The sequence below is a fragment of the Dermacentor variabilis genome, chromosome 5 (genome assembly GCF_050947875.1).
Source record: "Dermacentor variabilis isolate Ectoservices chromosome 5, ASM5094787v1, whole genome shotgun sequence".
NCBI lineage: Eukaryota > Metazoa > Arthropoda > Arachnida > Ixodida > Ixodidae > Dermacentor > Dermacentor variabilis.
This window is the reverse complement of record NC_134572.1, coordinates 194389447-194407816: the sequence shown is the minus strand read 5'-3', so window position 1 is coordinate 194407816 and position 18370 is coordinate 194389447.

Here is an 18370-nt window from a genome sequence, read left to right as displayed (position 1 = left end):
AACACAGGCTTTGGCGCAAATATGGGCACGGGTCTTCTTCCTCAACCCTCCACGTAATATGCAGCTAGGGGGACGTCTGCTTCCTTACAATTTATTTATTTATTTATTTTTAATTATTTATTTCATAACGAGGTTTATAATAAAAACGATAACTGCTTGAAGGCACTATAGTGTTAGCCAGCAACACATGGTTTCTCGCAAATCATGGCACGGGTCTTCTTTCTCAACCCTCCACGTAATACGCATCTAGGGAGGTGTGTGCTTCCTGATACCATTTATTTATTTTTTCGTTTATTTATTTATTCATTCATCACTTATTTCGTAACGAGGCTTATTATAAAAATGATAATGATCGAAGGCACTATAGTGTTACGCTGCAGCACAAGGTTTCGCGCAAATCATGGCACGGGTCTTCTTTCCCAACGCGCCACGTAATACGCAGCTAGGGGCGCGTCATCTTCATTACTATTTATTTATGTATTTATTTATTTGTTTCATAGGGAGTTTCATAATAAAAACGATAACTGCTTGAAGGCACTGTAGTGTTAGCCTGCAACACAGGCTCTCGAGCAAATCATTGCGCGAGTCTTTCTCAACGCGCCACGTAAAGCGCGGCTAGGGGGGCGTCTGCTTCCTTTCAATTTATTTATTTTGTCGCGAAGCCCTTTGGGCAGTAAGCGTTTGCGACTAGAAAGATAGAGCAGTGAGAGGTAGTACAGCCGATCGAGCACCGAAACAAGGGTTGTCTATCTTGTCGTCGATATCTCTTGCATAGTAACATTCCCACTGCTCCTTATTTTACAGTACGGTTGTCTCCCCCGCGGAAAAGGAAGCCGTCCAGTGGCCTACGGATAGGACAACACAGACGCGTCATAGTACGACTTGAGACGCTGGACATGCACAATTTGGCATCCTCGAAGGCGATGATCCAAAAGTAGCTCGAGGGGTTCCACGATATAGTTGACTGGAGACGTTCGGTTGATCACGCGTTATGGCCCTGGTACTTCGACGCGAGTTTCAGTGACAGTCCAGGGGTAGGGGCTGGAACCCAAAGCCACACTAGCGAGCCAGGAGCATAGGATACAGGAGCATGGGAAGTTTCTCAATCGTGCTTCTGGCGTTGCTAGTCTTCTGACGTTAATGTACGGGAAAGCTCGCGACACTCTTCGGCGTGTGCAGCAGCTTCGGATGAGGTAGTGGTTTCCGTGGTGTCAGGGCGGTACGGAGGGATAGCATACATTGTGGAAAAATGTTCGCGTCCGTACGGGAGAAAGAAGGGCGAAAATCCCGTGGTAATCTGCTTGGCGATATTGTAAGCGTAGGTCAGAAAAGGTAGAACATTGTCCATTCGGTTTGGCCGGATTCAACGTACATGGCCAGCATGTCACCAAGAGTGTGCTTAAAGCACTCGGTCATGCCATTAGCCTGCGGATATTGCGCAGTAGTGGTGCGATGAATGATGCGGCATTCTTTGAGGAGAGCGTCGATGACGACGGAGAGGAAGACGCGGCCTCTGCCGCTGGGTAATTCCCTGGGAGCTCCGTGGCGAAGGATGATGTGGCGCAGGAGAAACCAGGCGACGTCACGTGCAGAAGCGCTGGACAAAGGGGAAGTTTCCGCATGGCGCGTAAGATGGTCGATGGCCACGATTACCCAGCGATTGCCATCTGATGTGGTTGGCAGAGGTCCATGAACGTCGACGCCTGCTCGATCAAAAGCACGTGCTGTGCAAGACAAAGGCTGCAATGGGGCGGTTGAACGACAAGGGGGATCTTTACGGCGTTGGCAAACGAGACAGGAGCGGACATAATGACGGATGAATCGATACATACCCCGCCAGTAGTAACGAAGGCGTAGGCGCGCGTATGTCTTCAGTACACCTGCATGAGTGCACTGGGGATCGTCGTGGAACGCTGCACAAATATTCGAACCCAGATGCCGAGGGATGACAAGCAACCGTTTGTGGCCGTCCTAGAAATGGTTACGACGGTACAAAAGCCCGTCGCGAATGGAAAAGTGATGTGCCTGGCGACGTAACGCGCGATTGGTAGTGGGTGTCGATGGGGTGGACAAGACGCTCAGCGTAAACACAATCCATGGGTCTTTCTACTGCTCCAGAAGAATGTCCGTGGCGGCAAGGGAAGACTCGGACAATGAGGCCTTCGGGGAGCTAACCTCGTCTTTTAGTGGCGAACGAGACAAGGCGTCCGCATCCGAGTGTTTTCGGCCAGAACGGTACAGCACTCGAATGTCGTACTCCTGCAGTCGAAGGGCCCATCGAGCAAGACGATCGGATGGTTCTTTTAAGGACGACAGCCAGCACAGCGAATGGTGATCAGTTATCACGCCAAATGGGCGGCCATAGAGATACGGACGGAATTTTGTTATGGCCCAAATTATAGCCAGGCATTCTTTTTCTGTGACAGAATAGTTCGATTCAGGTTTAGTGAGTGCACGACTAGCGAAGGCGGCGACGTACTCATCGAAGCCAGCCTTTCTCTGAGCGAGAACGGCACTGAGGCCAATGCCACTGGCATTCGTGTGTATTTCAGTTGGAGCGCTTGGGTCGAAATGGCGCAGGATTGGTGGTGACGTCAAGAGACGACGCAGCTTTGTGAATGCGGCATCGCAATGCGGTGACCAGGTCGAAAGGTTGTGGCCACCTCGAAGAAACTGCGTTAAAGCTGCTATCATGGTGGCAAAATTGCGGATTAAACGGTGGTAGTATGACGCTAACCCAATGAAGCTGCGCAGTTCATTCAAGGTCGTTGGTCGCGGAAACTAGGCAACATCTTGTAGTTTCGCCGGATCTGGGAGTACACCTTCTTTCGACACGACATGGCCGAGGCTGACCAGCTGCCGGGTAGCGAAGCGACACTTCTTCAAGTTAAGCTGGAGACCAGCTTCGGCGATGCACTTGAGGACGCGTTTAAATCGAAGTGGGAAGGAAAGTCCGGTGAAGAGATAGGGATGTCGTCCAGATAACACAGGTATGTCTGCCATTTGAGGCCGCGCAAGATGTCCATCATTCTTTCAAATGCGGCAGGCGCGTTACACAGGCCACATGGCATCACGGTGAATTCAAATAAACTGTCAGATGTGATGAAGGCCGTTTTCGGACGGTCTGACTCAGCCACTGGCACTTGCCAGTACCCGGATCGTAAATCTAAAGATGAGAAGAATTCGGCACCTTGGAGGCACTCTAGAGCGTCGTCAATACGGGGTAGCGGATAAACGTCCTTGCGGGTGATCTTAGTGAGTCACGGGTAGTCTATGGAAAAGGAAATTGTGCCATCTTTCTTTTTGACTAGCACTACAGGAGAAGCCCAGGGACTCTGGGAAGGTTGTATGACGCCGCGTTCGAGCATGTCTCCAACTTGCTCAGCGATGACGCTACGCTCCGTGGCGGATACACGATACGGCCTGTGGCGTAAAGGTGCATGGTTGCCGGTGTCGATGTGATAGACAACAGTGGAAGTACGGCTTAAGCGAGAGTGTTGTAGGTCGAACGACGCGCGAAAGCGGTCAAGGAGATTGGCGATCTCGGGGTGCTGACCTGGACTGAGGTTGGGATCAATACACCGGGAAAATGTTGGGTCACACGGCGGCGAGGGAGGAGAAATTTGAAGGGCCAGAAAGCCGTTGTTTGCGTAGCTGCTCATAGCTCTGGCTAAGCGTTGTGAGGTCGTTGATCGTCTGAGGATTCTTTGGCAAGAGCATTTGGAAGGCGTCATCTTCTATGCCATTCATGATGTTCTTGACCACGAATCACGATCAAGAATGTATAAGTAATTAATAAAACAAATAATTAATAATTACACAATTGTTTGTTAATTAATAATTAATTAATTAATTAATTGTGTTTTCTTATACATCAAGGGTTCCAATTGGGAACATTGCGGATGAGGGGGGCACTGAAATATTCATAGTGTATTTTGGTACACTAAACAAAACAATAACTGGAGAACGTGCAATACATTACAAGAGAATCATCATACAGTACTTAGTGACGAAAATCGAAAATGTATATAATAGCGCGTGAATATTTGACACAACAGTTAGAAAAGTTCGCACGCTGATATTAAAGGGACACTAAAGGTTACTATTAAGTCAACGTGGACTGTTGAAATACCATCCCAGGAACCTCGAAACGCTTGTTTCGTGCCAAGGAGAGACTTATTTTAAGAGAAAATGCGTTCTGAAGCGTCCGCGTACCTCTAGCGCAGTTCAAATCGCCCGCCCTCCGATCGAGGAGTACTGACATCATGGTCTCTTAGTGACGTTGCGCCATCGGTGAGTAGAACGGCATCCGCAGACGGCGCTACGGCTTTTCGGCGCAAAACGTAAACGCACGGCCAGAAACAGAGCCAAGACAGAGCCGACAGCAGAGCGAAAGCGGGAGTATGGTGGCTAGCGGAAGGAGAAACGCGCGACCATAAGCTGGTATTTTATTCTATGACGCAAACTTCGACGCTCGTCGCAACGGACCCTGACAACGACATAATGGCTCGTGATTGTGGGCTCAACTCCAGCGATTTGAGCACCGACGAGCGCGACCTGCTGCTGAGGGCTCGCACTGCCGGCGTCGTTGCGTACTACGACGGCGGCCTCGACACCGGCTCTCCGGAGCGGGAAAGCAACGAGGGCTTCCCACGACTATCACATGGACGTGGCATTCTCGCTGCTTCTTCCAAATGAAAGTTTCCCTAGCCAGCAGAACCCTGACAGCACGACGCGATAACGAAACTACTGAAACTCCAAAGCGTGCCCGGCGCAGAGTCGAGCGAAAACGAAACCTTTCGACCACCCATATTACTGAAGGGTAACCTCAAAATGTTATTTTTTCTTAGAATCAAATAGACGTAGACAAGTAGCATTTTTTTTCCCATCTTATAATCGAATGAAATGATATTTTTAATACGAGTAGTTGAGTATTAGTAGCACTAAATTACGAGGAGTGCTTTCGTCATCGGGCTAATACCGGAATGTCGCGGGGGGGTCTCAAATCGTGTCATGCATTTACCTCAATTTCTCGGTTACTAAAGCTCTGTTCGCGATTATATTGACGCCTTAGACGTTCTAAAACATTGTTCTACCACTTTAACTTGAGTTTCTGGTAACCTTTAGTGTCCCTTTAAGCGGGCAAATGTTGTCCAACAAGTAATGGCATTTTTATAAGAAACATGGCAGTTTTTCATCAAAAAGATATGTAATGGGAGGCATCTTTCATCATACTTATTCGTAAGGACAAGGTAACTAATACAACCTTTTTGGAATAATTAGTGTGAGGCAGGTTTCTTTATAAACCCAAAAAACGCTAGTTAGTGACGTTCTGAAGGTTTCCGAATCGCGAATGTTAACGATGTTTTCTGGGAGGCTATTCCGCAAACTGAGGCCAAGAGGTGAAGCTGAAAAGTTGAAAGCGTTTGTTCAACTGAAAATTCGTTAATAACTGGCCAGATTATGGAGGCAGCGTGAAGTGCGATGTGACTGAATCAGTGACATTGTGAATATATGATGACTGCGAACAATTTTTATCAAAAAGACAAATAAATTCCACATAAGTATGGGACTGCATAGAGGAAAGCGATAGCGTTCAAAGACATGTTTTTTTGCCTCGAGTTGAAACACACAGACAAGGAAGACACATAGAAGACAACATGGGCGGCAGTTCCAAGTGATTTTGTTTGGGCGGTAACCCAGGAATATATGTACACATACACTCAGGCGCAGGCTGTTCACGAACCTGTTATCGAGCGGTAAAATAATGTAGTTAAGCCAATGTATATATTCCTGTGTATATACTTTCCTGAGTTACCGTCCAATCTAAATCAGTTGGAAGTGCCACCCGTGTTGTCTTCCATGTGTCTTCCTTTTGTGCGTATCTTAACTTGCTGCAAAAACATGTCTTTTAGCAAGCAGGAAGTAGGCAAACAAGCAGTTCTGTTACAAGGATAGCTTTAGCAACGTGCTAGCTTTATGTTGGACAAGCTTGAATGTGTTATAGGCAGCGAAAATAAAGCGTGCTGCACAAAACAGTTTCGGTGGAGTGAATTAGATTGCCCTGGTGGGGTGAGCAGATGATGAATGCATATACCAGGTGAGCGCGAACTGAAGGTTGAAATTTGCGAGTGAACATGAGGGATCCCTATATTCTTTTAGCTAGTATAGCGTGCGCAAGACTTCTTTTGTGCCATTTGCGCATACTTACATTTGATCGCGCTGAAAGATGTTCTCGTCTTGTTCTCAGTCGTTTCGCGCTACAAACCAAGAATATGCTACCGTACCAACTGTCCATGCTTTTGCGTATACAGTCGCCTACGTTCTAAATGTATAGTTCTTTACAGGCACCGTCCAATGCGGACTGAAGATAAAGCGTGGGCAGTTCCAGGAAAAATTAAATAGCCAAACCAACCCGGTCTGTTCGACAGAGGCCTGTTAGTTAGGAATCCTGTTCTCAGGCAAGACAGATGTCGCTGAAGGAGGAATCGGGAAAGCATTTCCAGCCATATCTCAGGGACAATAGTGCGGAACGATACACCTGGCTTCTGGCTTTCGCCACTAATATGTGGGGTTGGAGGCCTTCCTTGACGCCCGCTGCAGTTTTTTCGAATCCAGAAACTTCAGTGCGCGTTGCTTCACTATGGTTTCCTTCTCAAAAACTGGTGCGATTTTCTTCTTAGTCGCAGCATCAGTTTTCTTTGAACATAGGATTTCCGATAATACCGCGAAATTGGCCTTCAGAAACCATGAGCCTGTGTTCCTTCCGGTGAATATTTAAGGGAGTTCGTAGACTTAGAGGATTCATCTCGTGTTTCCTAGTCCGAGTGACAACGTCCGTGCATTTGAAAGAGCAACCTGGGCAGAGCTCTTCAGATACTTTGATTGAGAGGGCCCTGCAATATGCCACGGGAGACGAGAACTTGGTTTGCGAACTTGCGGCGCTGCAGAATCTCGATGTGTGACGGTTCTCCCAAGCTGTTGTAGTTGTTCTCCTAAGTGGCTGTGGCGCATAACCACAGTGCGGGATTGGCCATGAATCTGGTGGTTAAATCAGGTGTATAGGAAAAACAAAACAAGAGGTCAACAATGTGCACGTTGGAGCTTAAAAAGTAAAATTTTTGCGTGTGGGAAAAGAAGCAACCGGAGAGAGCTCCACGCCCATCGCCGTCTTCTTCTAGGCCGAGCACTGGGTGCGCCAGCAGCTGATGACAATTCATCAGGCTGGCAATTCCGGAGTGATGATAATACGGTGGCGATTGCGTGAAGACGTTCGGGTGACGGAGCTGGGATGATCACGATAGAATAAATGCAACGGTATCGCGACGACGATATAGCGGCGAATGCACCGCGACGACTGTATGACGACGACACAGTACGGAGGATGGCATCACGACGGCGACAACACGACGACGATGTCATCGTGACGTGAATGCCGTCGCCGTTAATTCATCGTCGCCATTCCTTCTTCGCCTTTCCGCCACTGTGATTGCGTCGTCTCCATACATTCGTCGTTGAGACATCATGTTGAGTCAAATGTCGTCATTCCACTGTCATCATGCCATCGCGTAATGACATCTCTATGCCATCGTCGTCGTTGTAGCGTCGTCATTCTATCGTCATTTTTTGTTGTCGCTAATAAGTTCGTGTGCCAGAACATTAAGTTATGGAAGGCGTTTCCCAATCGAAATGTGCTCAACTTGGGGCCCTATCACGTAAGACTATTTCAATACGCTTGTATTCCAATCTCCTGACGTCAAGTTCACGTAAGCGCCGACGCAAGCACCGCGCGGTGACCCGAGACCAATCAGACGCTCTCTTCGTTCATAGCAGGTAAATTTTGTTCGCTTTAAAAGGAATAGCATACCTACAATGAGGGAAAACATGGGGAAGGCGGGAGATGAAAATTCAAGACGATGAGCAAAACGAGAACAACGTGATAGCAGGAGCCAACGTTTTGACAAGTGGACTTGTCTTCTTCAAGGCGACATATGCTTTCCTCGCCACAGTATCTATAGGTTGGGTTCTATAGGCGGCAGTATCGTAATCTGGCCAATAGAAAAGTACAAGAATGAGGCCTCTAAACAGCTTAGCAACGACACCCATTACAAAAAACTCGACTCTAGCCCAACTTCAGATTACAGCAACACTGTGAAAAACACAATAGCGGAGCTCCTGTCCAGGGAACTAATCAAGCAATCTCAATATCGCTTCATGATGCTCAAGAACAAAAAAGCAGACCTCCTTTTATCTTCTTCCTAAAATACTGAAAGTTCCGATGGAAGGAATATTTACAGCAGAAATTCCAGTTGGGCCTATTGTGTCTAATAACAACACACCTACTGAGTCACTATCTAAATTCTTAAATCACCACCTGTCAAACATCCCCACCACCCTCCCATCTTTCGTTCAAGACACGCCGCACTTCCTTCAAATTATCGACGGCATGAACGCCAACCAAATCCTTTCCAACCATGCTATTCTAGTCACTTTGGATGTTTCCGCCCTTTACACCAACATACCCATGAGTGAAGGAATTGAAGCCGTTTCTAAATCCTTCGCAGTCAATCCCCAAGCGCACGCTCCTGAAGTTTACCTGTCGCTCCTTAGGTTTGTTCTCACGCTTAACTATTTCGGATTCCATTCTATTCACTACCTGCAAACTTTTGGCACTAGCATGGGTACACCATTCGCTCCCACGTATGCCAACATTTTCCTGGGACAACTTGAAGCAGACCAGTTCAAATCTTTCCCATTAAAACACCACACCTATCTTCGTTACATTGACAACATATTTATAATATGAGAAGACGGCACCAGCGCCTTAACAGATTCAAGTGGCCATTTCAATCGCTTTCACCCGAGCATTAAATTTACGGCTCACCGATCTCCTAGTCAGATCAACTTCTTGGACGGGATGGGCTACATAGAAAACGGATAATTAAGAACGACACTTTACCGGAAGCCTACGGATGGCCAGCAATATTGAGACTGCAACAGTGATCACCCGCGATATTTCAAGTAAGGAATTTTTGTCGGACAAGCAAAACGAATAAGAAGAATCTGCAGCTAAGACCAAGAATATATCCACAACCTAAATGACCTTAAAACAACGCTAGCAGAAAGGAACTATGCCCAAGTTGCTCTCGATAGAGCTTATGATGCCGCGTCAAGATTGGAGAGACAGTCGGAATTGGTGAAGAAACAGCCCACACCAGAACCTGACAGACCGCCGGCCTTTATAGCAATATATTCTAAAGCACCCCCAAACATAAACAACATCCTACGAAAATACCACCCAATATTATCAAGTAACGAGCGTCTGAGAAAAGCGTTCCCGGATGTACCTAGGGTTACCTATTGCCGCAACAGGAACTTTAAGGACATGATAGTGCACGAAAAAGTCAGCCAACAGAATTCCCCGGTAACAAAAGCATGTTGTCGCCCCAGGTGCAAAACCTGCAGGCACCTTCAAAGTGACACCAAAATTAAGAGCACCGCAAATAGTTATACACACGAAGTCAAATCTAGCTTTACTTGTACAAGTTCGGATGTGATTTATATGCTTGAATGTTCCTTCTTTAAGAAACAATTTATCGGTGAAACAGGACAATCAATGAACGTAAGATTAAACGGACATCGCGCGGACACAGCTAAAGAGCTTCCCAAAGTCGTCGCCGATCATTTCAACCAACCAGGTCATAACTTTGATGAACTCAAACTCTACATCTTACAGTCAAATTACCGCTCTGAGCGAGAAAGAAAATACAGAGAATCGTACCTTATCCATAAGTTCAGGACATAGCAACCAACCGGCATAAATGTTTCAAACGGAGCTTTAGAATCTATTCGCTATGCTAAATTTCAAGCTGTAGACAACAACACCTAATTTGGTTGTAAATTGGTCTTTCTTATTCCTTTTATTTATTTATTTATTTATTTCATTTCAGTATTTCATTTATTATTTTTTTTCTCAAACACCGGTTTCTGCCGCTCCTTCTTTTATTTCTCTGAGAGACACGATAGTCCACAACCACCAGCGAAACAGGTAATAGAGGGCTGCTGTGCACGCCATTGACATGCTGGCTGTCACACGGCCGTTGACACGTCATTGAAAGACGATCGTGTCACTGGCCTTGTGTACAGCACTCCTATATTCGCAATTCAACACGCTGACACACCTTCGCTCGTTGCCGCACCAACCCGCCTTACGCCTTCTCCCCTTTAGAAGAAGCCCACCTATATATACTGTGGCGCGGAAAGCATATATCGCCTTGAAGAAGACAAGTCCTCTTGTCGAATCGTTGGCTTTCCTTTCACCTTGTTCTCGTTTTGCTCATACCCACACTGAGCGGCTTGGCTTATCTAATTGGCTGACAAGAGGCGAGGGGTACGCTCAAGTGGAGAGGGATATGATGGGGCCTTGTCAGTGCACTGAAAATTGATGAGCGGAGGAAGAGGGTTGTTAGAGTGTTTTTGATTGGTCCGCTTTCCCTTATTTAGCTTGTGGTGGCTGGTCGCAAATCGCGGCGGCATTCAACAGAAGGTTAAGAATGCTGCTAAAACGGATTCTCCGCAAAGAAGAATTGGCAGAGCGAGGTCGTAAACGTGCCGAAAGTTCTCGAAAACGTTGCACGGCCACGCAAAAGTTTTATTGTACGCAAATAAACCCGTGCTCTCAGGCAGGCGCGAGTGGCCAGTGCCTGAGCGATCGGTGGCAGCCATCTTTTATTCCTTTCGGAACAAGGCAGCTTGCGGCTATTGGGAAAAAAAATCAGATTTTTTTCGGCATTTTAACGCATCTTAAACGTGTACACGTCCCTATGAAGCTGTTAGTTTTTGTGGTTTTGTGACGTCACTTGACAGGCCGGTGAAGTAGGTGCAGCCCTAAACATTTTGACCAATAGCGGAGGGGCAATGGCGAAAAGGCGTAGAATCAGAAATAACTATTTGCCTTTCGTTCGGGCCAATCATGCATAATCAGTGTGTAACGTCATATCAGATGGGGAGCTATCGCGGTTTTCGTGACGTCGCGTGACAGGCAGGTGACCTGGGGTGGTGCAAAAAAGTTTTTTAGCCAATCGCGGAGGGCGTTACAGCGCCCTTGGTCGCGTGCTTTTACTTGCAGGGGCGCGATCGGAGATATTTTGTTCGATAAGCGTTCTGTTCGGTTGCTGCAACGTCACAAAGTTGCAGTATGCAAAATTTGTGACAGCGGGGCGGAGAGAGCAGCCAATCAGGAAGCGGTGACCTCCCCGGAAGTTTACTTCCGTCGTTTGTCGTCTGCTTGCAGACAGTTTACTACAAAACGAAGTCTTTCACGTCTTCGAAATGAATGAAATCTTTATCTAAAAAATGTATTTTTATTCTCAAGCCCAAACACGTTTTCAAATAGTAGTACGTGTGACTACTGCAATTTAAATCTATTAGTTTCTTTGCGCCTTCCCTAGGCGGTGTCGCGCACAGCGAGAAGAAAAAAAGAAAAAAAAACGACGAGAAGAGTGGCGCACTTTTCGAGAGGCAGCGACAACATTCCAGTGGCACGCTGGCACCTATGATGGGGTCGATTTCTCTGTACAACCAATGAATTATTTGTTTCGAGAAACAAAAATGACGCCGGAATTCACTTTCTGCCATTTCTTCAAACGCGTTGCGCACCGCCACCCGCTCTCCTCCTTCCTCTAAGAACGCCAGCGCAACAACCCAAGTTTCCAACGGAAGCACCATTTTCTAGAATTAAACTATGGATTGGATTCAAACGTGCCATTCCGCAACCGAAAAGGCCGCCTGTTGGATCCAATCCAATCCACCAGGCGCGCCATGCGAAGCCGTATGATCGCTCCAAACTTCTCAACTCCCGTCGCGTTCGGACGAAATGCTCGGTGGGCGGATGATTGACAGGAGCGTGCCGTCATTTTGACGTCACCAAAAACGGGGCGGCGCCCCGCGGCTGGCGACGTCGGCGCGGAGTAGGCCAATCGTGCGCGCCGGTAACCGAACGAACGCGCCGAACAACCATCTCCGATCGCACCCCATATCGTCGTTTTCAACAAAAACCAGCGTTTTTCACAAACACCGAATAAAGCTTGGCTTAAATGATTCCAGCAGTGCGTGGGACCTGCAATTTTCATTCACCTTTTTATATTTGGTATTCATATTTATTGGTGGCATGTTTCCTGGCGGAAACTTCTGCTTGTTATTTTTATTTGCATCTTTGTCATGGCAATAAACTTTACTAGCGTAACGCTTGCTCCAAGTTCTCTCTCGGCGCACGATAGGGATATGTCGAAGGGTCCTGGATCGACAAACCTTGCTTTGGATCATGAAGTGCTGGCCGCAGGCAAGACGTTAGCAGCTACACAAATTCTTTTATGAAATCCAGCCATCTCCCAATGAAGCCCTCTTCGTTGTCCTGACAGCATAACAATGTTGCGTTATTATGTTCGTGTGTTTACTGTCCTTTGTAATTGCTTTTCATACTGTATTTGTATTATCGTAATAATTTTCCCTGCAGTGAACCCAGCGGCGTAGCTAGGTCGTCTGGCAACCGGGGCCCATAGGTCTTCTGTTGCTACGCCACTGTTGCTACGCCACTGAGAACCTAAAATAGGCTGATGAAGATGATTAACTTTCCTTTTTTTTCCTTTACCACAGTATCATGCGAATATGTTACCGTATCCCGCTCCCCTTACAAAATTACTCCTCGAAGGCCTCTAAGGTAATTGTCAAGTAACAAATTAAAACATTATAGTTGACGCATTCGACTTCCTCATCCTGAGTAAAACAATGCATGTCTGCACTCAATGCGTATGTGAGGCGTATAGAACCTCTATACCTCTTTATCTGGTGATATGGGAGGCTACAGAACCGAAAAGGTTCCCGAGCAAGTTAGCAAAGCCAGGGCCCTTACAGAGACGCTCACGTTCAAGCCGACTACTTTCGTCAGCAGCGGCGCTGTGCCATCGCAGTAAAGAGACAGACTTCCGGAGAGGTAGAAGGACAGCGTGTATTCTGGAGGCCAGAATAATTTGGACGGTTCTGCAGCGGGGTTCCCCTAATCGTAGTCGTATCCCTTCTCCATGATGTGCAGCAGAGGCGTCGGGCGGCGCCTGTCTTCCTCGAGCACGGCGCTGTCGGCGGAGGCGGCCATCTCCATGATGTGCACGGCGCGCCGGTCCCGCTGGCACATGGGCGCTATGTTGTGCTCGCGACGGGCGGGCGTGATGAGGTTGATCTGCGGAATCTGAACTGCCTGCTCCTGACGGTCCAGCAGCTCGAGCAGCAGCTCCTGGCAATGGGCGTGCTCGTTCTTCGAGGGAGGCGGCGGAGGAGGCGGGCAAGTGCACTCGAATCGACTCACGACGCTGATCTGCGTGTCCGAGCCCGACTGCTGTTCGGGAGGGGGCTTGAGCACGGCCGGAGTGAGTCCCGGCCTTGGCCCGATAACCGCCTCGAAGACGACGGGAAGCCGCGGCCGCATGAAGCCGGCCGTCATGATACGCGCCAGGGACATGCTGGAGCCAACCGGCTTGGGCTTTGGCGGCGCCTCTCCTTCCGGAGCCGCCGGCGGCGCCTCGCCTTCGGCTTCGTTCGCCTTACTCTTGGCTTCCTCGGCCGCCTTCTCGTCGTCGTCCTTACTCTGCGGCGGGCCCATGGTGACGTTGAGCGTGCCGTCGGGGAACAGCTTCCAGTCCATGCGCGTTCCCTTGGCCGAGCCGATGGTGCCATACATCGGCTGAGGAGGCATCATGGACCCCAGGCTGGCAGGCACCGAGCACGCGGTGACGCGGCGACACGTGGCCCTGTGCGCCCTGCGCGGAATCCGGGGCGCCGCCGCGCCCGCCGGCCCGTGGCTGTATCCGCCGCCGTGCATGCGGCACGGCGGCTGCCGGCGCTCGTCGTAGTCCTCGTCCGAAGCGCTCACGACCACCTCCGTGACGGGGCCGGAGCGGCGCGGAGAGCGGCTCGGCGAGGCGCTGCGTCGCGGCGGCGAGCGGCGGCCCTCGCGCGGCACCAGCCTGGTGACGATTACGTCCTCGGTCTCGTCCTCACTGCTCGAGTCCGAGAAGGAGTCGTCGCTGCCGCCGCCATCGGGCCGGGGCTCTACCTCGATGGCGATCTGGATAGACCTGGGCGACGACTTCTTGGCCCCCGCTGCGGAACCCGGCCTGGCAGCCGCCATGGTTCGCCTGTAACGGCCTCGCGCTCCTCGTCTTCTTTGGCAGCGCGCGACACCTACCGGCAGGCTATGGGAGTCAATGCGCCGACACAGATTCGAAACGAGTCTCGTTTCGGCGTAAGCGTCGGACAACCTAATGTGGGACAAGGCGTTTCAGGCCCCGCAGGGTGCGCAAGTGGTCGTTTCTGTGAGCCGGTGATTCACTCACAGAAGAAAAACACGCAGCTTCAGTAGTGCTCCTTTGTTTCTCGGGAGAGGTTTGTAACACGCGGGGACTGCCGCACGGTATGTTGGCAGATCGACTGTCATCGACGGCGCATATGCGACTTTAAACGCTGGCTGTCGTCAGGAGGAAGTACGGCCACATAATTTGCTTTCCCTCTGATATTACTCGTCAAACTATGAATCGGTCTCTTAGCGTCAATTCGTGTTCGAAATTAAAATTAAAATAAATTCGTATGATTATGAGGTACGCTGCGCCTCAATTTTTACGTTCATCTAAATGTACTACTGTCTTCGTGTCGCCCCCATCGAATGAATGAATGAATAAACGCCTTTATTTTAAGGAAGGGAATGGCTCTAGGCCCCCATCGAAATGCGGCTCCGAACAAACTCGTGAGCTCAGAAGCGTAACGCCATAGCCACACGGCTGCAGCGGTGTGGGTTTTGTCGATATGACATGAGGACAAATTCTATTCACCGAAAACACCCCCTTCGCGGCAACTTGTCCATGATTCCGGGGAACACGCACGCAGGACTGGACTATGGCAGGATTATCTGAGCAGTACCGTCGGCTACGAAGTTAAGGCCCAACCACTGGAACGCGTCGGCAAGCTTCGGCGCGCGCGAATGCGTCAAAGGCGTCAAGAGCACCCAGCCCCTCCTTCCGAAATTTTTTCGTGTTTTCTATGCACCGTCGACCAAAGCAACTCCCGGCACCGGAAATGATTCTGGATTTTCTCTAGAATGACTTTTTCACGCTCGAATAGACATTTCACTGCGAACATTGCGAACTCGGGCTGGATTTCGCGGCAGCGCGTCCATGCACCGGGAGTCACATATCCTAACGCAAGCAGCCCCATCCGAGCACGAAGTTTCAAGGGCGTATTGATGACGATTGGGCTCGCCACGGAATCGCGCTCAGGCCGGGGAATCAGCGCTGGATTAGGGGGTGGGGGTGCTAAAGGGGTTGCAGCCCAGGGCCTCACCTCGGACAGTAGGGGAAGTGGGCCTATTTATTCTAACCTGCTTAATATATGGAACCATGGGCAACGGAACTTGGAGCGACATGTATGACACCATGCGTTTAGCCTGATCATTTGGGGAGAGCTTCATCACCACCACCACCACCATCATCATCATCATCATCATCATAATAATAATAATCATCATCATCATCGTCGTCGTCGTCGTCGTCGTCATCATCATCATCATCAGCCTGGTTACGCCCACTGCAGGACAAAGGCCTCTCCCACACTTCTCCAACTACCCCAGTCATGTACTAATTGTGGCCATGACGTCCCTGCAAACTTCTTAATCTCATCCGCCCACCAAACCTTCTGCCGCCCCTGCTACGCTTCCCGTCCCTTGGAATCCAGTCCGTAAGCTTTAATGACCATCGCTTATCTTCCCTCCTCATTACATGTCCTGCCCATGCCCCCCCCCCGCCCCCCCCCATTTCTTTTTCTTGATTTCAACTAAGGTGTCATTAACTCGAGTTTGTTCCCTCACCCAATCTGCTCTTTTCTTATCCCTTAACGTTACACCTGTCATTCTTTCCATAGCTCGTAGCGTCGTCCTCCACTTAAGTAGAACCCTTTCGTAAGCCTCCAGGTTTTTGCCCCGTACATGAATACCGGTAAGACACAGCTGTTATACACTTTTCTCTTGAGAGATAATGGCAACCTGCTGTTCATAATCTGAGAATGCCTGCCAAATGCACCCCAGCCCATTCTTATTCTTCTGATTATTTCAGTCTCATGATCCGGATACGCGGTCACTACCTGCCCAAAGTAGATGTATTCCCTTACCACTTCCACTGTCTCGCTACCTATCGTAAACTGTTGTCCTCTTCCGAGACTGTTAAACATTACTTTAGTTTTCTGCAGATTAATTTTTAGTCCCACTCTTCTGCTTTGCCTCTCCAGGTCAGTGAGCATGCATTGGAATTGGCCCGCTGAGTTAGTAAGCAAGGCAATATCATCAGAGAATCGCAAGTTACTAGGGTATTCTCCATTAACTCTTATCCCCAATTCTTTCCAATCCAGGTCTCTGAGCACCTGCTGTAAACACGCTGTGAATAGCCTTGGACAGATCGTATCTCCCTGCCTGACGCCTTTCTTTATTGGGATTTTGTTGCTTTCTTTATGCAGGACTATGGTGGCTGTGGAGCCGCTATAGATACCTTTCAGTATTTTTACATACGGCTCGTCTGCACCCTGATTCCGTAATGCATCGATGACTGCTGAGGTTTCGACTGAATCAAACGCTTTCTCGTAATCAATTAAAGCTTTATATAGGGGTTGGTTACATTCCGCACATTTCTCTATTACCTGATTGATAGCGTGAATATGGCCTATTGTTGAGCAGCCTTTACGGAATCCTGCCTGGTACTTTGATTGACCGAAGTATAGGGTGTCCCTGATTCTATTTGCGATTACTTTAGTAAATACTTTGTAGGCAATGGACAGTAAGCTGATCAGGTCTATATTTTTTCAAGTCCTTGGCATCCCCTTTCTTATGGATTAGGATTAGGTTAGCGTTCTTCTAAGATTCCGGTACGCTCGAGGTCATGAGGCATTGCGTATACAGGGTGGCCAGTTTTTCTAGAATAATCTGCCCACCATTCTTCAGCAAATCTGTTGTTACCTGATCCTCCCCAGCTGCATTCCCCTTTGCATAGCTCCCAAGGCTTTCTTTACTTCTTCCTGCGTTACTGGTGGGATTTCAAATTCCTCTAGTCTATTATCTCTTCCATTATCGTCGTGTGTGCCACTGGTACTGTATAAATCTCTATAGAACTCCTCTGCCATTTGAACTATCTCATCCGTATTAGTAATGATATTGCCGGCTTTGTCTCTTAACGCATACATCTGATTCGTCCCAATTCCTAGTTTCTTCGTCGATGTTTTTAGTCGGCCTCCGTTCCTGAGAGCATGTTCAATTCTATCCATATTATACTTCCTTATGTCAGCTGTCTTACGCTTGTTGATTAACTTCGAAAGTTCTGCTAGTTCTATTCTAAAAGTTCTAAAAGCAGGAACGAGTCGAATGCTCCCAGGCTCTTTGGACCATGTGCCATGGAAACCAGAAGGACATTTTCAACAGACTGATTACACAGGATGAAACTGGGTCCATCACTATGATCTGGAGACTAAAGTCCAGTCGATGCAATGGAAGCACTTGGACTCACCGCCTACAAAGAAGGCACGCGCCCAGGCCTCGGTGGGCAATGTAGTGCTCACAGTCTTTTGGGACCAGCAAGGAGTAATCCCTATGGATTTCTTAGAAAAGGGTGGCACAATTACTGGGGCATATTCTGCTTCAATGCTGCGGAAATTGCTGGAGGCCATCAAAAGCAAGAGACGTGGCATGCTTACCAAAGGTGTCCGCCTTCTGGAAGAGAATGCCCCAGTTCACAACTCACATGTTGCCCAGATGGAAGCACGCTGCTACGGCTTTGAAATTCTACCGCATCCCCCTTATTCACCCGACCTCGCACCATCGGACTTCCACCTCTTTCCAACAATGAAGTCATATTTGAAGGGCAAGCATTTTCCAAATGATGAGACTGATTTCTGAATTCACACAACATGGCTTTTGGAGCAACCTGTCGAGTTCTACAAACGAGGTGTTTACAGTTCCATAAAAAGATGGGAGAAGTGTGTGCCCCTGAGTGGCACCTATGTAGAGAAGGACTAATAAATCTGGAAAGTCTCGTTGCTCTCAGTCCAAAGGAAGTGGGTCAGAGGAAATCTTTATTGAACGCCCCTCGTAATTGTTTTGAAACTTGAGGCTGCAGTTACGCTCAGTAATTTTTCTTGTTTGTCAATGAGGTGCATATTTATTGCTCTCGCCGGCGCTGCCATCTCTTGTTCAGTTGGACACGCCGGGAGCGTCTCGGTGCGAGTGGTCGCATGTTACCTCGGCTCCTGCATTTCTTTTTGTGCATCCCGATGACTTCAACAGCCC